General features: G+C 37.4%; 1 long non-coding RNA gene across 1 annotated transcript in view; it reads left to right on the forward strand.

Annotated features, from left to right (window-relative positions):
• The window catches only part of LOC144288800 (uncharacterized), a 28,379-nt gene that overhangs the window by 1,951 nt on the left and 1,974 nt on the right, over window positions 1–24,454 (forward strand). Inside the window, exons 2-5 of the long non-coding RNA XR_013356796.1 lie at window positions 18,896–19,022; window positions 22,779–22,924; window positions 23,819–23,966; window positions 24,059–24,157. This is a non-coding gene — a long non-coding RNA (uncharacterized LOC144288800). The remainder of the gene's footprint in view (window positions 1–18,895; window positions 19,023–22,778; window positions 22,925–23,818; window positions 23,967–24,058; window positions 24,158–24,454) is intronic.

Genomic DNA, 24,454 nt, shown 5'->3' on the forward strand with positions numbered 1-24,454 from the left:
AATATACCACTGAATGAAGCTAGAATAGTCTTCGCCCTTACAGAGACTTGCCTCAAAATGAGGTCATTTTATGAAAAAAAAAAAAAAAAAGCAAGTTTAGAATCTATACCAATCCGTTATGTTTTTGACCCTATACCAGTCATGTGGGAATAACTTGAATCTTGCTAGAAGCAAAGCGTTCCGACTTTATTAGATTCAATACTGTTTCTTCATGTCTTTAAATATGAAAATGAAATTGAAAGGTAGATATATCTGAGCATCGCAGATACAAATGCCACCTTTAAAACTTGAATAAAAACTATAGGATGGGATTTTCTAATGGCTCAGGGGCTTTTTCTCAGAATAACTGTCCAATTTCACTTGTAATTTTTGAAATTCTCTTCGGAAATCCCAAGAGTGCAGTGTTATTAAGTTCAGAAATTTCTTATTTTAAATCTCTCTCCAATCACTTAGTTTAAGTCTCACTGCAGTCATTTTAATCAAAATGTCAAAAATGGCTTCAGTTATTATGAACAAAACAGGAAAAATAATTTCAAATACAATAAGACCAATTTGAATTTTCCTTAATGAACCATGAAAGCTTCTATCTGGTTGTGAGACTCTTGACTGAGTAACAGCTGGAGATTAGACTTTACACTCATACTTAGATTAATTGAATCTAATGTTAATGTATCTAATGTGGCGGCAGTTAAATAGAATTATAACTTGTCCATGTAATAATGCCTTTTGTCTTCCTGATTCATCTGTGAACTCTTTCAATTCCTCCTTCACTCAGGTATTTGCTCCTCCATGGGGAAGAGAATGGTAGGAGATTCAATCCCAGCAGCGTGCTCCTTTAAAGCTTAGGTTATTTTGGCAGGGAAACATTTGTTTCTTCCTGATCTATGCATCATTGTCTCTCCTAGAAAATAAATTCACTGGATATATAAGTGGTTTGCTGGAAGATTCATTATCATGGTGGTCTTTCTACTCTATACCTTGGCTACACGCTTAACTGGAATTCAAGCCTGAGGTTAGGAGAGAGATGCTCTTCCTTTAAGGATGTCTGACCTAAACTTATAGCAACTTTCCCTTAAATAATCAAGCTAAATTAATAGTTTGATATTTTTGAAAGAAAACGAAGGTTAAGCAGTTGAAGTTTCTGCTCTGAGAAACTCCCCAAACCATAAGCGCATCTAGCAGAAGTTTCATATGTTTTATCCTTCTCTTTCTGGAAGGATGTTTAAAAACTGGATAATACTGTATTAGAAGGGAAATTCACATTTTGGGTTTAGTTTCATAGTGCAACATCTGGTATTTATTATGGGTTCACCTGAGGCTTATTTTATTATTATTTTTCACAATACAGTTCCCAGTTTGAAAGATCATTTAAGACATTGACTTTTGACACTGTTAAAGCTCCTTTTTCCCTGGGCAGTACTGTTAATATCAGATATTTGGCTTTTTTTTCCCCTTCCAGTGCCAAAAACTCCCAGCAGATGTCATTGTAAGTCAGATTTGTTTAGCAAGACTTTTGAAAAAGAGCAAGTAGAATTGTTGCGTGTAGCAATGATATGTGTATTGGGTACTGGATTCACTTCATTCTAGTCTCACCAGGGTGGGGTTCTTATAAAAATATAAAGAGACTCCTGGGATTCTTGCCTGCCTTTCCATAATGTGGGAGAATTGTTTTCCTTTGGTATAAATTAGAGAACAAAGAGCCACAGCCTTGCACCCAAACCTTTCCTGGGCTGCCCAGCTCAGCACGAACATGGCTGTGCTCTTTGTGGTACAAAAGGGCAGCAGGGGAGGAAACAGTTGCTAAAGCACATAGGTAGGAATCAAGGGGGTTGGGATTTAAGATGAAGCAGCCTCACTGATTCTAGACCCCCAAAGGGAAAATACAGATGAGCAAAAAAAGAGAGAACATGCTGGTTCTTATTGAAAAAAAAAAAAAAAAGGCAAGAGTGAACTGCTTGACTTATTTCATGACTCTTAAATGCAGGTGGAGAAGTTTTCACAAAGGGAGGCCCAGACATAGTGACTTATCTGCTATAATGTGAATAAATGTGAGTCTAAATTCTCATTAGTTTCCACCTTAGATATATAGTAATAATGTTTTTCCAGCTTTATTGAGGTATAATTGGCAAAATGGTATGTATTTAAAGTGTACAACATAACATTGTGAAATGGTTACCATGATTTAGTTGACATATCCATGACCTTACATAGTCACTTCTTTTGTTGTTGTTTATAGTGAGGATGTTTATTTACTCTCCGCAAATTTTGAGTATACAATACAGTATTATTAACTGTAGTCCCCAGGCTATGCATTAAACCCCAGAACTTGATTTATCGTATAACTGAAAGTTTGATCTGTTGATCGATATCTCTGTTCTTCCCACCCCCAACCCTGACATACTGTTTTACTCTTTGTTTCTGTGAGTTCAACTTTTAAAAAATGTTTTAGACTTTAAGTGATACTGAACAGGATTTGTCTTTCTCTGTTTAGCTTCTGGTTTATGTCACGTGCCTTAATTCCTTGCAGGTTCATTCGTGTTGCTGCAAATGGCAGGATTTCCATCTTTTTATAGCTGAATAATATTCTATTGTGTGAGTGTGTGTGTGTGTACACACACACACTCACACACACACTACATTTTCTTTATCCATTTATCCATCAACATACACGTAGGTTGTTTCCATGTTTTGGCTATTATTAATAATGTTGCAATGAACATAGGAGTATAGATCTCTCCAAGAGTGTACAAGGGTTCCCCTCCCCTCTCTTCACATCCTCATTAGCATTTATTATCTCTTGTTGTTTTGATAATAGCCATCCTAACAAGTATGAGGTGATATCTTATTGTGGTTTTGATTTGCATTTCCCTAATAATGATGTCGAGCTTCTTTTCATGTACTTGGCCACTTGTATGTCTTTGAGAAGATGTGTATTCAGGTCCTTTGCCTATTTGTTAATCTGGTTGTTTTTTGCTTTTGAGTTGTATAAGTTCCTTATATATTCTGATATTAATACCTATTGGTAGGTGGTTTACAAATATATTTTCCATTCCATAGGTCTTTGCTTCTAGGAGGTTATACATTTGTTTTAGGTTGTCCAGTTTCTTGGCATATAATTGTTCATAGGCCTTTCTTAATGATGTGTTTTTGTGTTATTGTTTGTAGTGTCAACTCTTTCATTTCTTATTTATTTAAACCCTTTCTCCCTTTTCCTGAGTCTAGAGAAGGGTTTGTTAATTTTGATTTTTTTTTTTTTAAAGCATCTCTTAGTTTTGCTGATCTTTTCTGTTGTTTTTCTGGTCTTTTTTTTTTTTTTTTTTGAATAGATTTTTTTTTAAAAAGATTTATTTATTTATTTTAGAGAAAGAGAGAGAGAGAGGAGAGGCAGAGGGAGAGGGAGAGAGAGAATTTACATCAGACTCCCTGCTGAGCATGAAGCCTGATGCAGGGCTCTATCTCACTACCTTAAGATCATGACCGGAGCTGAAGTCAAGAATTGGAGGCTTAACTGACTGAGCCACCAGGTGCCCCTCTGGTCTTAATTTCTCTTATCTCTGATCTGATCTTTGCTATTTCCTTCTTTCTGCTGATTTTGAAATTAATTTATTCCTCATTTTTAGTTCATTGAAGTATAAGGTTAAGTTGTTTATCTGAGATCTTTTTTCTTAATGTGTTTATCACTACAGACTTTTTTTCAGAAATGCTTTTGCTACATTCCATATATTTTGGTATGTTATGTTTTTATTTTCATTTATTTCAAGATTTTTAAAAAAGATTTTATTTATGTATTCATGAGAATACACAGGAGAGAGAGAGAGAGAGAGGCAGAGACACAGGCAGAAGGAGAAGCAGGCCCCATGCAGGGCGCCCAACGTGGGACTTGATCCTGGGTCTCTAGGATCATGCCCTGGGCTGAAGGCAGCATTAAACCACTGAGCCACCTGGGCTGCCCATTTCAAGATTTAAAAAATTTTTCTTTTGATTTCTCCTTTGACTCGTTGGTTGTTCAGGTGTGTGTTGTTTGACTTCAACGTGCTTGTGAATTTTCCAGCTTTCCTGGTATTATTGATGTTTAGTTTCATATCATTGTGGTAAGAAAAGATACTTGATATGATTTCAACCAATTTGTTAAGACTTGTTTTGTGATCTAGTATATATATGAACTATCCTGGAGAATGTTCCATGTATACTTAAGAAGAACATATATTATGGTGGTGTTGTTGGATGGAATTTTTGGTATATGTCTGGTCTTCTGATTTAAAATATACAGATTCATGGTGTTTTCTGAACTCGAAGAGGGGAAGTCTACTTTTTAAAGCTATGTTACAGAATTTAACTTAGCTTCCGAAATCATTGAAGATATTAAAAATAGGTACATGTGTAATTCTAACCTTACAAATTAGTAAAATTATGAAAATTAGTGATGAGGTGATAACATTATATTTCCTTGGTTTGCTTCCATCAAATTTAATTCTAGAGTTGTTCCTGGTTTAAAAAATCCTAAGATAGGAAGGAACTATCCTCAAAGGATAAAATTCCTTTTGAGGTTTTGAGGTGACAGTGGTGGAGGTGGCAATGGAAATGAAGAAAAGAAGATGGGAAGAGCAAGAGAAAGGGGAGAAAAGTAAATAGCTTGCTTACAAGTTGAAATAGCACTTCTTGGAATGTAGTGCATTGCACTTAGATTTCTTTAGGACTCTACTGGGAAGATATTTGCTCATTTGCATTGCTAGTTAAATAAAATAGAATAATAATAAGTGCTGATGATTTAAAGTTTAGATCTATACAAATCCTATCTAGCCATCATTTAAAAAGATTTATTTATTAGAGAGTGTGAGGGTGTGCACTTGCAGGAGGTGGAGCAGAGGGAGAGAATCTTCAAGTGGACTCCCCACTGAGCGCAGAGCCTGACGGTGATGAGGGGGGACCTCCATCCTAAAACCCTGAGATTATGACCTGAGCCAAAACCGAGAGTCAGATGCTCAACTAACTGAGCCACCTAGGTGCCGCTCCTTCATAGCCATTTTTAATTAAAACTTTCTCCCTCTCAAGCATCTGGTCTTATAAAGGAAAATGATGCAATCAACTTGAGAATGACGATTTGAAGGGACACTCATCAGAATAAATATATCCTGTGATAAACAGAGTAAGTGGAAAACCAAATTCCAATTACCATTCATTGTCCATCAGAGAAATTAAAGATAGTGGGTATGTGTAATTCATGTATCAAAGAAGGCAGCATTTTCTAAGAGGATAAGAGTAATTACTTCCATATATCTTAAAGACTTTTTCCATTGCTGAATTTAAGCATCTGGGGAGAATTCCCTGAGCAACTTAAGGCATATTTGAAGATGGGATTGGTCTTTGAGCTTCATGGCCACATGCCAAGGTTCTAACTGCCGCCTTTCCCTGTCAGTGAGATACCGCTTTGGGGTGAGATCTTACATAATCTTGGCAGAGAGCCCCTCATTTTCTGCTTCTGGGTGAGTTGCTGGAGCTGGATTGTTGGTATTCCTGGACTTTGTTCCAGCCTCAAACATAATGATCCTAGACAGTCTGGGGTGGGGAGAATGAGTGCTAGCTTCTAAAAACTATTTTGCAAGTCAGTCAGCTCAACATGCTGGAAAGGGTGCTGAGCTGGGTGTTAGGAAAGTTTGGTTCTTAACCTAGTTCTGCTTCATTGGGTGATCTTGGCTCCCACAATTCAAGTTGAGGCCTCCTTCTTCTAGGCTTAGAAATGCGGACAGAACTTTTAAAAACTTTTTGGAGAAAAGCTAAACCTTAGTTGCATTTTCTTCTTCAGGAATCCCTTCTAGGGTTTTTGAAGCTTGTTTTGGGGGAAAAAAGTCAAACTGAGTGACATCTAAAATCCAGTTTATGTGTTACATTTTAGAGACCTTGATTCTAATACGTATACTGGCAATCTGCTTTGTCATTGAAGAAAACAGGGCAAAGATGGGCTGAATTTCTAGACCACAATCAGGACTTGAAGTGATAATAGAGCCTCAAGTAGTTGAAGTTTTGTTTATGTTATTTTTTTAATCTCCTCCTAAGAGATTCCCCATTTAGATTGCAAAGAATTTTTGCCATGTGATTTTAATGTGTTTGAAAAGATGAGACTCTGATAAATGAAGCACTGGCTCCAGATACAAAGCTGTTGCTGACCAGGCCACTCTGCATTTCAAAGAAGCCTCATATAGATTTTTTTCCCTTTTTTTTTTTTTTTTTTTAGATTTTGTTTATTTATTTATTCATGGGAGACACACAGAGGCAGAGACATAGGCAGAGGGAGAAGCAGGCTTCCTGCAGGGAGCCTGATGTGGGCCTCGATCCTAGGACTCTGGGATCACAACCTGAGTCAAAGGCAGATGCTCAACCACTGAGCCACCCAGGTGCCCCTAGATTTTCTTTTTAACTTAAAATACTGTTATTCCAAGAAATGAATAGTAAATTCTCTGGGCAAAATGTAATAAAAGTCAAGATGAATCTACCTATGTTTCTTTTTCATTTTCTTTTTCTTTTTTTACCTGAAGGATTACAGGCATTTTGGTACCACCTTCCACCAATACAACTACTACATGCAGTTTAAAAAGGAGAAAAGTCTGACTTTCTGTCTGCTGCTGCAGACATAATAATAGCGATGATAGTGTCTAACACCCCTAGAACCCTGTAGGTACCTGATGACCAAGCTCACCAGGCTCACTAAGCTCTGTAGTCCACATACCTTGTCTTTAATTCTCATAGGCTCCTGGTGAGGAGGTCTTATTATTAGCCATGCTTTACAGATGAGGAAACTGAAGCTTGAGAGATTAATTACCTTGTTTAAAATCTTCTAAGGTTACCAATTATTTTATACTTTTGAGGTTTTTTAAAAAAGATTTATTTATTTACTTGAGATAGGAAGAGGGAGAGAGAGAAGGCATGAGTGGGAGGGACAGAGGGAGAGGGAGAGAGAATCCTAAGCAGACTCCACATCAAGCAAGGAGCCTGACACAAGGCTCAATCTCATGACCCCAATATCATGATCCAGGCTGAAACCAAGGGTTAGATGCTCAGCCGACTGAGCCACCCACATGCCCCTCTTTTTTAAAATTTTAAGTCTACATTTACCAAGCATTCTTTTTATTATTATTATTATTTTATCATAAGTGTATTATTTAATCCCCATCACTGAATTTGTCCATTTCCGCCACCCATCTCCCCTCTGGTGACCATCAGTTTGTTCTCCATAGTCAATAGTCTTATTTCTTGGTCTGCCTCTCACTTTTTTCCTTTGCGTGTTTATTTTGTTTATTAAATTCCACACAAGTGAGATCATACAGTATTTGTCTTTCTCTGCCTTATTTCCCTAGCATAATACTTTCTAGATGTATCCATGTTGTTACAAATGGCAAGATTGCATTCTTTTCTATGGCTGAATAAGTTCCATAGTATCTGTGTGTGTGTACACACACCACATCTTCTCTATCTTTTCACCTATCCATGGACACTTGGGCTGCTTCCATAATTTGGTTATTGTAACTAATACTGCAGTAAACATAGGGGTGCATGCATCCCTTTGAATTGGTGTTTTTTGTATTCTTTGGATGAATACCCACTAGTGTGATTGCTGGGTTCTAGGGTAGTTCTATATTTAATTATTTGAGAAACCTCTGTTTTCTACAGTGGCCACACCAGTTTGCATTCCCACCAAACAGTGCAAGAGGGTTCCTTTTTCTCTACATCCTCACCAACACTTGTCATTTCTTTTGCTTTTGATATTAGCTGGTGTGAGGTGATATCTCAATGTGGTTTCTATTTGCATTTCTCTGATGATGAGTGATGTTGAGCATCTTTTCATGTGTTTGTTGGCCATTTGTATGTCTTATTTAGATAAATGCTTCTTAATTTGTTCTGCCCTTTTAAAAATTGGACTATTTTGTTTTTGAGCCAAACATTCTATTGAATTCTATATCTCTTGCCTATAAATTCCCTTTCCCTTTTTTCGGCTGAGGTATTTGCCATTGAATGGCTCCAGCTAGGAAATGAGATCAAGTACTTTCATTTCCTAGTTTTCATGGAACTTATACTGATGAAGACAGTTGAGAAATAGTATGTTGCAAGTAATTCTTCAAAATATACGATTTAATGTGACCCAGTAAATGATTTTAAGTATCAGAAGGGTCCATTTTGTCATATGGACTAGATTTTAAAAGAGTTTATCCTATTCTAAGAAAATCCTATATAGGAGACTCTATATTTATTCAAACAAAAAACGATGAAGTGGTTATTAATTATTCACTTTACAAAACATCTGCTTAAAAAGATTAATAATGGGCCTCTTGAATGTGATGTTCCTCTAACATATTCGGCACAATGATTTGGAATGGATTTAGAATCTCAGAATTACGTTTGGAGGGCGGGAAATGAATGTCTGGCTTTTGTGTTTATGAAACAGGGTTGACATGTTGATTGTGGGGACTGGGAGTAGATGGGAACTCTGTACTTCCCACTCAATATTGGTGTGAACCGGAGACTTCTCATATACAGTTTATTAATTTTAAAAATAAGAAATTGCCTTATTAGAATTTCAATTCTGTGACTTGATATTTGTGTGATCTTAAATGAGTTATTTTATCTCTGAGTTTTTGGTGTTTATTCTGTAAAATGAAGATAATAATAGATTCCATACCAATATTGAGAAGATTAACTGAACATATCTATATACCTGTATCTATGTCTAATTTCCGGACTCATGCTGAGTACTCAAAGAGATTGCTGGTTCCTTACCCTTAAGTTACCTTATGTCACATGTGAGGGACATGGTGAGTTTAAAGCAGAACAAGACTGAATCCAAATATTCAGTCCTGTTTAATGCATTTTTCATAATCTCACACACTTCTGAGAAACCCAGCTTTGCGTGCAGTAAGAGATGCCTGTCTGTGCATGTTGTAACTTGTGTGACCTGCGTCATGGGGGATGCTCACCGAGTTGGTTGACAGAAGAACCTATTTGGTGGATTTCATTTGTTAAGATCAACTGTGGTAAATTGTACCAGGCACATTTTCAGGCCCTGTTCAGTTTCCCCATAATCATTTTCAAAAGCCTTAAGCTGTAAGGAGGCCTCATAAGCAGTGTGATAAGGAACAATAGAGTCTTCTCCACCAGAAAGCCTAACTGTGCTCCGTAGTCTGGGAGCAGACTTGAAGCCTAGTGGTTCTGACAGGTGAAAAGCTGTGCCCTTTAGTCATGGATGAGCCACTTCCAGAAAACGATAATTCACTCTATCTTTTGGATGGTTTAATTGCTTAACTGCCAGATGGTTTCTTCTGGTCCCTTCTAACTTTATTATTTTTATTCTCTAAATTGCAAGCACGACTATTCTACAAAGCAGAGGTTTTAGCCTTTTGGCATCAAGAACTGCTTTAAAAATCTGATGAAAACCATGGGCCTGCTCCTCAAAAGATACACACACACACACACACACACACACACACACACACACACAGCAACCTTTGCAGTATGTTTAAATTGAACTTCAGAGAGCAAAACTCTGCTGTAAAAAGCCTCAGGCATCAAGAATACCTACACACATGAAGCAAAACTAATATTGGAAAATAAAATAAATACCAAGCAGTTGCTTCTTTCTTTTAAGAAACTGAATCCCTAAAATAAGCCACCTTCAAGAAAAATATTGAAACGAAAGGATTATTTCTTACTGCAACTGAGGAGGATTGGTTTTGGGCTGCCTCATAGATCCATGTGTCAAGAGTGATGAAGGGTCAGTTAGAACTGTTTCAGCAAAAGTGCACAAACAACGAAAAACAGCAAAAATGCCTCACCTAACTCTAGCAGAACAAAGACAACCAATATTTAAAATATGTATTTAAATAATAATTCTTGAGAAAGCATAACTTTCTCTTTCCTTCTATCCCAAAAGGCTTACTGAGGCATTATTGGGGCTTTAAGAAACATGTCTAGAAAACACAGCACACACTGTAGCAAAATATCTGATAGGGTGCTTCAGGATGGAAATTTCCAGGTGGGAAACATGGGGTCAGATAAACTATTTGGTACATGTAACCACTTGGAAGATTGTTTTGAGAGGTTGTATGAGAGTGAGGCAAGAATTGGATATAGTTACATAGAAAGCTATTTTTCCTTGAAAAACAAATTTTTCTTAAGTGTTACTTTCTGGAAAAATAAAAGTGGTACATGAAGGAAATAATTACAGCCCACCATTTGGGATAACAGTGAACAGTTTAAACAGTCATGGTAATTTAAACAAAAATGAAGGCAGCAGGTAAGGATGCTAGTAGTTTTCTTTCATAATGAGAATTGGATAGATTACGCTTAAAATTGATAAATCAAGAAATAGCAGACATGCCATTCTTAGAAGTGTGTAAACAAAGTACATGGAAAATATAGGCATTAAAAGTGCTTAGTTTTTGCACTAAGGTTAGAGAATCAGAAGTGTGAGGTAGTGAATAACCATTTTTTAATATGACCTTTAAAAAACCCCAAGTTTTACACACACACACACACAAAAACAAACAAACAAACAAACAAACAAACAAACAAACAAAAAGCCATGTTTCTGGACCTTCTTGAGTGATTACAAGTTCTGAAAATACTGAACTCCAGTTCAAGCCTGCCCAGACCTAAGAATTGGCTGCCGCCTGACAATGGACTTGTGTTCTTGATTTCCCTCCCTCAGTCATTCCCCCTCCACCTAGTGGCCTCCCTAACACTTTTGTGTTTTTCAGCCTTCCCTTCCATGAATGTTTTCGTGTTACTGTATGTAAAGAATGCTTACTTGCGGGGGCCTGGGTGGCTCAGTTCGTCAAGCGTCTGACTCTTGGTTTCAGCTCAGGTCATGGTCTCACAGTTGTTAGATGGAGCCCTGTGGTGGGCTCTGCACTCATGGGGGCGTCTGCTGAAGATTCTCTCTCTCTCTCTCCCTTGCCCCTCCCTCCATGCACTCTCTCTCTAAAATAAATAAATAAATCTTTTTTTTTTTAATTTTTATTTATTTATGATAGTCACAGAGAGAGAAAGAGAGAGAGGCAGAGACACAGGCAGAGGGAGAAGCAGGCTCCATGCACCGGGAGCCTGATGTGGGACTCGATCCCGGGTCTCCAGGATCGCGCCCTGGGCCAAAGGCAGTCGCCAAACCGCTGTGCCACCCAGGGATCCCAATAAATATATCTTAAACACAAACAAAAGAACACTTGCTTGCAATAGTTCCATTATCTTTTATTCCAATTGCCATTTCTTCTTTTAGTTCCATTATAATTTTTAAAATTATATATTTTTAAATCATGCATATTGTGTGATCCTAATCATACAGTATTGTATCTCTAAAGCTGTCCGGAGGTATCTGGAATTGTGTTCACTGAAAATAACATGGGCTAATTTGGGAAGAGAGATAGGGGTGATTTATTGCTTTCTTACTCTGTGATTTTCTGTATTGCTTGACTTTCTTTAAGTACAAAGACTATTATTTTTATAAAAAACAAAGTCAAAACTTAAAAATAATTTCATCCATTCCCTAATTCATTTTGAAGTTCTACTTGTAGGAAAAATATGTCTTTTTTCTTTTTACTATACCATGTAATTTGTTGTAGGACTAGTTCCTTACCAAGCTAAACCTGTAAGTTTTATCCAACTATATTTGCAAGTATGTAAACTTTCTGAGGTCAAATAGTGTGTGTGTGTGTGTGTGTGTGTGTGTGTGTTCATAGCTATACCCCAGTTACCTAAAGCAGTGCCAGGCACATGGTAGGCCTTCAGGAAACATCTTTTGAAAGACTAAATGGATAAAGAACTTGGAATATCTTTTATAAGAAATCATTTGGTAAAAAGTGTTTATAAGAAGTACACCAATGTTACTAAGTATTCATCAGGCCCTTTTGAAGGAGCTCAAAATATCTGATAATTATATTTTCTCTAAGAACAGTTTTATAAGGCAGATATCAGGGAGTAGAATTTGGTTACATAACTAGCCTTGATTGTTGTTCCCTTCCAGGGCTGCTGACTAGGGTGAAATGGGTGTGGCGCACATTGCCTTTTCAAAGGAGCAGTGTAGGGAAACAATGACTCACATTGTAGTGACAAATAGAAATGACAACCCAGATCAAAAATACCTAATCTATTGGTGAACCTAACTGAGAACTACAAAGAGTGGCAGGGGAGTCACCATGGGCCTAGTGTTGAGTAGTTCCCAGAACCCATGGCTCTGACTTTGGCAGGATCCCTGATACCCACTTCTTTCTTCTTTTTTTTTTTAAACTAAATTATAGTTGATATACAATATTAATTTTCAGTGTACAACATAATGATTTGACAATTATATACATTATGAAATACCACCATAAGTGTAGTTACCATCTGTCAGCATACAAAGTTTTCAGAATATTATTGACTACATTCCCTTTGCTGTACTTTTCATCCCAATAACTTATTTATTTTATAAGTGAAAGTTCCCTGCTTCTGTTTATTCCTTAGGCTCTATGGACTGGATCAATTTCCCTTTTCTCTGTAAGCCATGCCTGGCTATGGGATAAGACCATCCCTGCTTCTTCCCTGATGCATGACATTCTCCTTGTCTCTCTGCTCCTATAAGAGTTTGGATGCAAGAAAATGTGCTAGTTTAGAGTTTGCATTCCAGATTAGACAGACTTAGGTTTGAACCCTTTGCTGACTTACAGGTTTAGATTAGGCACTCAGTGTCCTGAACGCCTCTGTCTTCATCTATAATAGTATCTACCTATAGTATTATTGTGAGTGACTAAGTAAAAATATCCATGCAAAGCACTTAGGACAGTGTCTAGCAAACAGGAATTGCTCAAGCGTTAGCCACTGCAGCTGACATTGCCACAAGTATTTGTCTATACATTTGTCTCCTTTAGTAATGAACTTTGCCAGGACAGAGATTGTGTCTTAGTCATTTATAGAATTCCATTTGCCTGGAAACATAACTTGAGTGTAGGTGTTGGTCAATAAATCTTTGACTAATAAATAACCGCATATAGATAAATGTAGATAATATATGTATTCATATGTATTCACACATATGAATATATATAACATATATAGATACATGATTCTGAATGAGATAAAATGGCCTTTTGAAGCTCTAGTTTGCTTATGAACATGGATAGCATTATTAGAATACTTATGCATAGCACTATTAAAACCTTGATTTGAATTATATTAGAGATTTCCCCCTCATCATAGTTGGAACTTTTCTAAGTTTATTTACTTCTGGCCTCAAGATACCTGGGTATCTTCAGGGCAAGACTCAATCCCCAAGAAAGGAGATTGCAATTCCATGTACCAGGAATGTCACTTCTCTGGGCCAATTTTGGATTAAGCTGAAGAGAGAGGATGAAGTGCTTTGGGACAACTGGGGGCAGGGATGTGCTGCTGGTCACTCCTTATTGGAATGTCTCTTCTATGTTGTGCAACTCCTCCCTAGGGTCAGATTGTTTTTATAGTAGGGAACTTGATGGGTAGTAACACTGACACAAAATGAAAACCCAAGAAGGTGGGATGGAAGAACCAATTTGGGGGGGAACAAAATTTAGCTATTGAAATTGTGAATCTTAGTTGATACTGTATTCAAGTGGATGTATCCAGAAGACAGGGGAGATAATAATATTATGGAAGTAAACAGGTAGCTGATGCCACCAAATGCCATGAGAGATCACAGAGGCTGAGGACTGAGAAAAGGCAGTGTGAAGTCATTTAAAGCTGTTTGAAGCCATCTCTTTCTGGATATTTGTTCATTTCTGGTGTGCATGTCATGCTGTATTATTGGCAAAAAAATCACACAGTCTAGTTAAGATAAGAGTTGGTTTTGATTCTACAAATAAAACCGGGGAGTTGAGAATATTTTATCAGGGATATCCGTAATAGATCTCTGTCTCTGCATCCAGGACAATGTCCATTGAATCTTATTCCATCAGCTCACCATCATCTTTTCACAACTTGCTGTTGGCACAGAAGTCAGCTCCTGGGGATGTAACTGGTGACTTTGATGAGCTCGTTTTCATTCATGTGCAGAAGTAATATTCAGCTATTCGAGTGTTAAGAACTGGGACCACTGGAGCAGACCACAAGTCAAAAAGAAAGAGGAAAAGGAAAAAGATGTGTAAAATTATAGCTGAAAGATTAAGAGAGGGTTTTGTGAAAATGGCAAGTTGGAATGGAGAGAGGGCAGCAGTGGAGGCAGGGAAATGCAAGGTGCTAGAGGAAGCAACAGGGAATAAAATGCAAGAAGAGAGATGACGGAACGATATGGAGAGATTGGGAGCTTAGTGTGGAAAATGATACCATCTTCCTCTGAGCCTTGAGAGAAGGAAGAAATGGCACAAATAGAGTCAAGGCCATTCTTTAGTATCAGGACACTTGAGAAATCGTCACATTATTGCTATATAATTATGTATCAATAAGATGACCATTTTTTAGGTTATTATTGTGTGTCCCACACTGTGCTACTTTAATTTCCATGGCAATCATTCTGGTTGGTATTATCACCATTTTACAGGGGAGTAAACTGAGGCTGAGACAGAGTAAATAACTTGTTCAAGGTAAGGAGATAGCCTGAGCCCACACATCTGTCTGTCATCCCAATGTATCATTTTGCCAGTTAGGAAAATCTTTGAAGATCTGTTAAGAGCATGAAGTTCTTCCCTCTGATAAAAAAAAAAAAAGCACAAAGGCACATATACATCACATTTTACATGCGATTGCAGGAATTTTATGACCCACTGAAACTCATCTATGGACCCCCGTGGATGTGTTGACACCACATTATGAACAGTGAGCCAATTTTCAACAAAATAACCTTTAACTGTGTGTTCACTTTCCAAGTCATCACAATGTGATGCTATTCGAATGACATTTCTGTGGCTCCAGACATTTCTGGATTCCAGCTTTGCAACGTCCTCAGAACCCATTTATTGGCCACAAAAGAAAAGCAGTCCCAGTTACTTTTGTTTTCTCCAAACAGTATTTGTTGTCTTGCCTTGTTCATTATCTTTGGTTTCAAATGACTTTTGGCTATTTTCAAAATTGCAAACCATTCTCAAAGGATTCCATTCCATTAAAGAAATCCAAAAAATATGCAGCAGGCTCAGAAAGGAACTCTAAAGGGGCACTTTGGAAAGGAGTCTATCTGAGGTCAAACCTTGAGATAAGGAACTGTTCTCAAATACAACCATATGATAGCAACACGGGCTGTCTGTGGTCATTCTCTTAATTACAGTGTTCATAGCTCATGTATAAGGTAAGATACACCTTTTATAAATATCACTTTGAAAATATACTATATCTGATTATTATAAGTTATCTAGTAAAATTTACTGCTTCAAGAATTTTTTTTATTATTGGAAATAGAACTTTGTCCTTGCATAGGTAAAATTTAATGCCACTTTGCAAATTGAATCCTTCAGTGAAACTGTGTAGAAATAGTCAATGTCACTTGGCCTGTTTGTGCCTATAATCTAGTTAATATTCAATGCTTCTGGGAAGTTACTGAATAACTATACCTATAATAATGTTTTTTTAAAATTGTTGTCATTTCTTGTGGCAATTTTGTGACACTCTCTTTTCTTCTAAAACCTGATTGAAATTTATCTATTTTAAAAATTCATTTTGTTTTGGGAGTATGGTGTTACTCCTTGGATCATTGAAAATAGTTCTAGAACTGTTCATTTAAACTCACTTTGGATGTCTAAGTTATCAATAGCATTAACTAGAAAATTGCTTCTTTCTGACCGCATATCCCTGTGGTGCTTAAAAAAGCCAGGTACCCTCTATTTTGTACATAAATGTCAATATGGAGGAGGGTATGGTTAAAATATCCACAATCTCGTCTTGTGCCCCATCCCACTTAAATGGTGACTGGCTCTGCCGATGTGTGTTTATACCAACTTGATGGGCTTCCCCTCTGGACTGGACTTGAGGGCTGCAGAGATGAGTAGATTTCTCATGTTGCAGCAGACAAATAGGGCACTGATTCTTACTTTTTTTTCATGCCCCCATACACCCATTCACAAGTTCTTATGGGGAACGTAACTTCATCAGTAACTAATTGTGGAGTTATTGATAATACTGGCTATGGTTCACATGGGTTGTTTCAAGGCCAGATGCTTGTTCTTACAGTATCACTTTCCTTTTCATGGATAGAGTCATACTAGTGCACTGTGATGCTATTGTCAACTACCATTGGCTTAAGAGATAAGTGGATGATGTCTTTCATATTTCCTTAGTACACTTAGTGTCGATTCTTGCTACTCAGGGTATGATCCAGGGACCAGCAACATCAGCATGACCTAGAGCTTTGTTGGAAATGCACAATGTCAGGCCCCACCCCAGACATATTGAATCAGTATTTATATTTTAACTAGATAACTAGGTGATTTGTGTGTATGTCAGATGTTGAGTAACACTGATTTAGATGGTTCTATATAAAGTCCTTCCTATACAGAGAAGTTGCAGAAAATGCTGAATTGCTGTATTTTGGGTGATGGATATTGGAAAAAAAAATCACAGCAGACTGAATAAACACAACATTTCCCTCTTTGGCAAGCATTGGGTATAAATATGTAAAATGGCTAAATTCTGGTATTTGACTCATTCAATTTAGCCTTTAGAATTGGTTATTTTCCCATTTCCATTGCTTTTTATGTTGAATTTGGGCTCTCTTCCGGCTCAAGTGGTGAAACTCACTAAGGCTCATCATCCACATCAACATTTTTAATTTGCTCCTCATGGAAACAAGATTTGGTGGTTTCATCTTATATGAAACCACAATTTTTATGAAGTAATCTAGTTTCAGCCCAAATCAAAGGCAAGGATTAAAGATATGACCAACTGACAAAAAAATATATGGTTAGCTCCAGATGCAATTGCAAATGCAAAGTGCTGTGCCTAAAAAAACATTCCAAAACTGCAGAACCCTGAAGGTCTAGGTGGAGTTCCAGATAGCACTCTATTATGTCCTAGGCCATTGTTTGATAGAATGTGGAAGTGAACCCCCCCATCTCTCTTACTGTGCTGGTGGGAGAATAAATTGGTATAAGTCTTGTAGAATAAAATTTTGGTAAACATGCATCAAAAAGCCTTAAAAAATGAATATTCTGTGATCTAGCAATTCCAGTGCTAAAATTTACTTAAAAATAATCATATGTATAGATTAGTAAGTGCAGTGGTATGTTGATTCTATGAAAATCTGACTACAGTATCTATAGGAAACAAAAAGAATGCTTCTGTTTGCCTGCCATTGGCACTCGTCCTTCTGCTCTCTGTAAACCCTACCCCCACTCCCAAGGCTTCCTCAAAGTAATTGAAGGTCTTTCAGTAAGTCATTTCATCCTACCTGGGGCTCATTTTACTCATTTGGACAAGAAGTTTGGGATAAAGGCAGTGTTTCTGTCTACATAGTATCTACGTAGACAATCTGGGTGAGAATCATTTCACCTGCTTGTATGAACTGCAGGTTCCTGGGCCTGAGTCATCACAACACCCCATGAAGGAAGGATTGTTTTTATTTTTATTGAGAGGAAACTGAGGCTCAGACATTCATTGTATATTTGGAAAGAGGTAGTGCTGTGATTTGAATCCACTTCTACTGATTTAATTCCACTGCTTATTCTGTCACTCTAGGTGCTAAGAAGCAAATGGATAGGTGCTGTGTCTGCCTTTGTGAGCTCACATCCTAGCAGGGAGGATTTTGAGGACTATTGTCACAAACCCCACGTTGCTTCCTAAAATGACTTTTTTTTGGTGAAAATGCTTTTATAAATCTTTAGTTTACTACCATGGAAATAGGTTTAGTTTTAGGGTTTTTTCCCCTTCCTTTTTTTTTTTTGAGTTTTAGAAAGAGATTCTGTTCTCCAATATTTAGTATTCAATAGCTAATGAAAATACTACATCTCACTTTTAAATTACAGACCTTTCTTTACTAGGAATGCATATTTCTCTGCTTGGAAAGATGGTGCTGCTATGAACAAGAACAAGTCTGACTCTTATTCTGTAGGTCATGTCTGCTCTCATCAGATCTGTAAGCCTTGCCTTTATTCCAGGAGACCTGTGGTTTTGTGCCTAGTAGTTTCATCTCTAGTAGTTGTGTGTTTGGTATCGCCTTCAACTGTGCTGTTCTGTGTTCTACCTCCATTATACTTCCTGAGTATCTTTTCAACTGTTAGGAAAGAATAAATCTCCTTTAAAGCATTTATTAAAAAATGTTATCCATTGAGTACCTCTTATGTGCCTGGCTAGCCCTGGGCAAAGCCATGGGGCCAACCCAGTGAACAAATCACCCAAGGACTGGTATCCTCATGGATTAAGAGCACTTTTTCAGCAGGCTACTTTAAAACTCTTTCCCCCTCATTTTGTTAAATGTTTAACTTCACTCTAAGATTTAGTTGATTATGAAAAAAATTAATTAAAGTTTTGTAATATAATCTAACTCATTTGAACTATTATAGTGTGCAACATTCTGTACAATTTAAAGCATTACTTCCAAAGAGGAAGACATGTATTAACTCCCTACGTTAAAACAGTGAATTAACTTTTTTTTTTTTTTGGTAAACAGACTCAAAGAATCCAGTTGCTTTGAAAATCCTGCCATGCTATTTAATGCTCTTTCAGTATATTTGATCTTCAGTTTTATGGGCTGCTTTGGTTAGTGATGGTAATAACAGGGAATTATTGTACCCTTCAAGGGGATGAAAGGAAGAATGGAAATGATTAAAAGTAAGTTAGCTTTTCCATGCACAGGAGGTAGGAATAGTGAAGAAGCAACAATACATGCTTAAAATGATTAAGTAATTTACTAGGGCATTTTGAAGCCTCATTAAAAATTAACAAATTGATCTTAATGCATTGCATCTCATTCTTTTGGCAGGTTGCCCAGTGCCTTGAGGCTTTGGCTAATGGGCCCAGACGATAATCTCTACCAAATGGCAGTAACCTAACATTGGAAAAATCCTCTCTCCTTTCTGTTAATTCTACTGATGTAAAGACAGAAAAAGGTGGGCTCTTAGGGCGATTTTCACAAATTTTTAACTTTAATTTTTGATTGCACAGAGAAGAAATCTACCAAGTTTTGCTACCATATCTGGGATTTGTTGCCTCATGATGAGATTATAAATGCTTTTGCTGAACATGTAAATTAGATCAGAATAAAAAGTCTAGATAGTTTTGAGCTGCTTAAATTCACCATAATGGCATGGGAAGTGCAAGACAGGTGAGGCAGCGTGGCCATGTTGTGACCCCATAGCAGGTTTAAGGGTTTAAGTCAGAGCTCTGGCCTTGTCCTATTCATTCCCACTCAGGGACCAGCATCCTCTGGGTGTTTGTTGCACTCATATCAGCAAATCAAGGAGCTTATTGTGAATATCTGTTCTCTGATCAGTAGTTTATCTGCATAGGACACCAAGCTTCTCTTTTTTTTTTTTTTTTTTTTGCACCCATCATTACTTTTTCTGAAAATCTATGCTACCAAGAGTAATTGAATTAGAAAGATCCCTAAAAGAGTCTGATTTAAATCCATGCCTTTTAAGCTTGTTTTTTTTTTTTTTTTTTTATCCCTGTTTTAGGCTATGGCTTGCCTAAAGACCTTGAACTAGAGCATGGAAGAGAGTTATACCATGTCTCCTCCATTTGCTCATTAGTTTCTCTCCCCTAAACCTTGATCAAATTCTTCCACCTTATTAATTTATTCAACCTGTGTATGCACACATACACACATTCAGTGTATCCTCTACTATTTCTAGTTATTCATTTATAAGTGGAGGGATAATTTAGTGATACTTATTTTATCTTATTATCTTTTTATCATAATAAATATACTCCTTAATCCTCATCACCTATTTAATCTGCCCCCTCTCCCACCTCCCCTCTGGTAATTATTAGTTTATTTTCTAGAGTTAAGAGTGTGGGTCTTGGTTTGCCTCTCTCTCTCTCTCTCTCACTCTCTCTCCCTCTCTTCCTATTTTTTCCTTTGCTCATTTGTTTTGTTTCTTAAATTCCATATATGAGTGAGATCATTGTTTTTCTCTGAGTGACTTATTTTACTTAGCATTATACTTTCTAGCTCCATACATGTCATTGCAAATGGCAAGATTTCATTCTTTTTATGGCTGAATAATATTCCATTGTTTATACTATATCTTCTTTATCTATTCATCTATTGATCGGCACCTGGACTGGCTTTTGGCTGCAATAAACATAGGGGTACAAGTATCCCTTTGAATTACTGTTCTTATATTTTTATAAACTTATTTTATTATTTTTAAAAGATTTTATTTATGAGAGAGAGAGAGAGAGAGATTGAGAAAGAGAGAGAGAGAATGAACAGGGGGGAAAGGTAGAGGGAAAGGGACAAGCAGACTCCCCACTCTGCAGGAAGCCCAATACAGGCCTGGTTCCTAGAACCCTGAGATCATGACCTAAGCAGAAAGCAAAAAATTAATCAACTAAGCTAATCAGGCATCCCAGTATTTTTGCATTTTTTTTTTAGTAAATATCCAGTAGTGCAACTACTGGGTCACAGGGTAGTTCTATTTTCAATTTTTTTTTTAGGAACCTCCATACTGTTTTCCAGAGTGGCTACATCAGTTTACATTCCCACCAGCAGCGCAAAAAGGTTCCTTTTTCTCCACATCCTTGCCCATACTTGTTGTTTCTTGTGTTGTTGATTTTAGCCATTCTGACAGGCGTGAAGTGATATCTCATTGTGGTTTTGATTTGCATTTCCCTAATAATGAGTGATGTTGAGCATCTTTTCATGTATCTGTTGGCCATTTGGAGGTCTTCTTTGGAGAAATGCCTATTCATGTCTTCTGCCCATTTTTAAATTGGATTATTTGGAGTTTTGGGGAGGGTATTGAATTGTATCAGTTCTTTGTGTATTTTGGGTACTAACCTTTTATCAGATATGTCACTTGTAGTAAATTCTCCCATTCTGAAAGTTGCCTTTTAGTTTTGTTTATGTTTCCTTTGCTGTGCAGAAACTTTATTTTGATGTAATTCCAATAGTTTATTTTTGATTTCCCTTACCTCAGGAGTCATTGAAAAAAAAGTTGCTATGGCTGATGTCGAAGATGCCAGTCTCTTAGGATTTTTATAGTTTCAGGTCTCACATTTAGGTCTTTCATCCATTTTGAGTTTATTTTTTTGTGTGGTGAAAGAAAGGGGTCCAGTTTCATTCTTTTGCATGTAGCTGTCCAGTTTTCTCAATACTATTTGTTGAGGAGACTTTTTCCCTATTGTATATTTCTAGTTACTTATTTTTATGTGGGTGGATAATTAGGGATACTTTTGAAGCAACCTTATGGATATGTCTTTGAAGCATTAAAAAAAAATTCCCCAATACTCCTAGTCAACTCATCCATACCTTATATATTAGCAGTACTTTTTCTAGTAGCATGCACTTTTGAGTATTTTGAAAGCTACCATTTTAGTTTTTTTTAAAGATTTTATTTATTCATGAGACACACACACACACACACATACACACACACACACACACAGAGGTAGAGACACAGGCAGAGGGAGAAGCAGGCTCCATTCTGGAAGCCCAATGTGGGACTTGATCCTTGGGTCTCCAGGATCAGGCCCTGGGCTGAAGGTGGTGCTAAACCACTGAGCCACCCGGGCTGCACCTGGGCTGCCCGCATTTTAGTTTTCATAGCACTATTACACAACTGTCTTTTCCCACTCATATTTCATGGGTTTACATAAAATTTAATTGATCATACTTGATTAAAATAACCAGTGTGATTAGAATTTACAGTTCTGAGAGCATAAACAAGTGACAAGACAGGTTAGGAGAAGTGTGCCCGGGTAGCAGAGGTGGGTGTAGTAGCTCTAAGTGCTCAGTATCCATGTGTGAGTTAATCTGGTGATATGATTAAGAGGAGATGCAGTAAGAGAGTTATAGTAACTGACATTTATGGAGGGTTTGTTCTGGGCCACACCCTGAATTAATCACTTAACATACAGTCTCTCATTTCATTTTAACTGCGACTATGAAGGTTAGGTATTGTTATCCCCATTAATACAATGGGGAAAAATACCTCCTCTAACTACCTGGTCCAAAGTCACCACGCCAGCAAGTAGCAGAGCAGAAAAAAACTAGATCTGGCTGTCTCCAGAAACTTTCTTTTTAACCATCACTCTGTATTGTAATAATGCATGTTGACTACAACTCAAGGAAATTCACGCCTATAGAAGAGACCAATGCAGATATCACCAATGAGATCTCTACCTCAGTGAAGAACTATCACTTTTCCCTACTTGGTGTCAGTTTGTTACTATCCTGGTTACAGGAGTTCAGGAGAGAAATTTTGTTGAAGGAGCCTGGGAGACCGCAGGCAAGGCCTCTTAGGTTCTGCATAAAGGAGGCAAATAAACAAAATGTCTCCTCCTGCTCCAAGTTACTGATTAGAAAGTTTACAATTTCTGGAGTGAATGATGTCAGGTTTAATATATATGCAGGACTTACAAAAATTCTGCCAGCTGGCAAATTTCGAAGCTGGGAACATGGAGACTTGATAACAGACATTTGTTTTCTTGTGGTTTTTTTGTCCTGTTGCTCCACCTTGTTCAGTTTAAGTCTTTCAGTCTTGATAAAAGCTTTGATCTTTGATTAGAGAGAATAGTTAGGCTAATTAGGCAATGTTTGTGGGTTTTATTGGCGATCTAGGCAGTGATATGTATATGGCTAAACTGTTGGGTTAACCTGATTTCCCATATATTTTTTTTTCCACTTTTCCTACCTTCAGGAATTAAAGCGTACTTTAAAACTGAGTTTAAACTGAAAAATTGACCTTGACTTCATGATGCAAGTCTTAGAATTAAGCCAGCCATTTGTTTTGGGAGGCTGCTAGAGCTGGCTTGCTTGATCCTCATTCTGTTTAACGAAATCAAGGTAATCCTGGTTTAAAAGATTTTTGGAATCTCCTTTACCAGAATGGGATGCTCTTGCTCTTTCCTTAAAATATTTTGGCATTCCATTCCATAGAACACCTTTATCATCAACATATTTATTTTATACTTTTTGCATATTTTCATGCATGAAGAAATGACTTCTCTCCTTCTTGCCTCTGAGTGGTAACATAGATCAGCTAGTTTAGCCAGAAAGCCTCTCCCTCCTATAGTGCTGTGCTGGTGAAGGCTTAATAATAGGCTCTCCATGGAAAAAAAAAGCCAATGCCCTGACACTGATTGGTAGCATTTGATGATTTCCATAGTGTAAATACTCTCCTCATGGCCTATGTGAAGCTACCACCCTGACACCACTGAATGTGGGGTTGGGAAGAGATGTGTACAATCAGCTCTCGAGAGCTGGTCTGAGCCAGCTTCACCCCTTCTGTCCTTGAATAAAATAGTACAGTTGTGTGGGCTCACTTCTGACAATATCGGCCAGTGAGAAGGCAATGAAAAGCTTCCTCTTGCAGTACTTCCTTGCTGAGTTTTCCAGTTATTGCTCTATCAACTCTTTTACTTATGAGTTCGAATGCCCTTGAAAGAGAAGGATTTTGTTTTAGGGCTTACTTGTGCCTGAATGAATGTGCTTATATACACATATAAATTTATGGTAGAATATTTATATTTACATATGTAAATTGATTTTTCTTTTCTGTTTGTCTTAGGCTCTGGCTTTTGGTGTGAGCCTACCATGTATTCCTACTGTTTTCAAGGGTCTCTAGCCTTGTCTGTCCAACTGGCTCTCCTCAGCTTCCTGAGTAGTGAACTTGGTAATAAAATCAACTGAAGCATAAGTCAATCAGTTTCAACTTTCTTTCCCACTCTGTCCTCACAGATTTCCCTGTGCAAACTGTTCCTGTTGGTGAGGACAGGCTGCAGTGTCTGTGATTTTTTTGCAGAAGGGGCAAAACTATGCTAATGTGATACCAGCCCACAATTTTATGCAAGGCCTTCCAACCATTTGAACAGGATTCCAGGTGCAAGTAAGGTGATTCAAATGATCTTTTAATGACATAATGAAATAGGGTTAACTTTCTGATGCAGTATCTTCTGTTTTTCCTGTCATGTCCTGAAGCTCCCTGTATTAAGTTGTTTAACATCAGCAGGATGAAATCTAGAAGAATACTACCACCCGCTGGTCTTTCCTTTTCAGGACAGGATTTTCAAATTTCAGGTAGGTTTGCTCTTCTTGGATAAGCCTTTCATCCTTTTATATTTGGTACAGAGAAGACCACCGCCAAAATGATGCTGGCGGCTCACACTTTGATAATCCTGTCTGCCTCAAATGCCTAGAAATGATAGACGAGATATGGTAAGAGAAGAGAACAGAAAATAAGTGAGAAAAGACATGCCTGGCTCAAAAAACAAAATAAATATTTTGGGGGAACTCAAAATGTTCCAGAAATGCCCGAGAGTGAGCAAAGTGGATGCTGTTCTCTTTGAAGTTTTTCTTGAATGTTCCCTTCTCAAC

This window comes from Canis aureus, chromosome 18 (genome assembly GCF_053574225.1).
Source record: "Canis aureus isolate CA01 chromosome 18, VMU_Caureus_v.1.0, whole genome shotgun sequence".
NCBI lineage: Eukaryota > Metazoa > Chordata > Mammalia > Carnivora > Canidae > Canis > Canis aureus.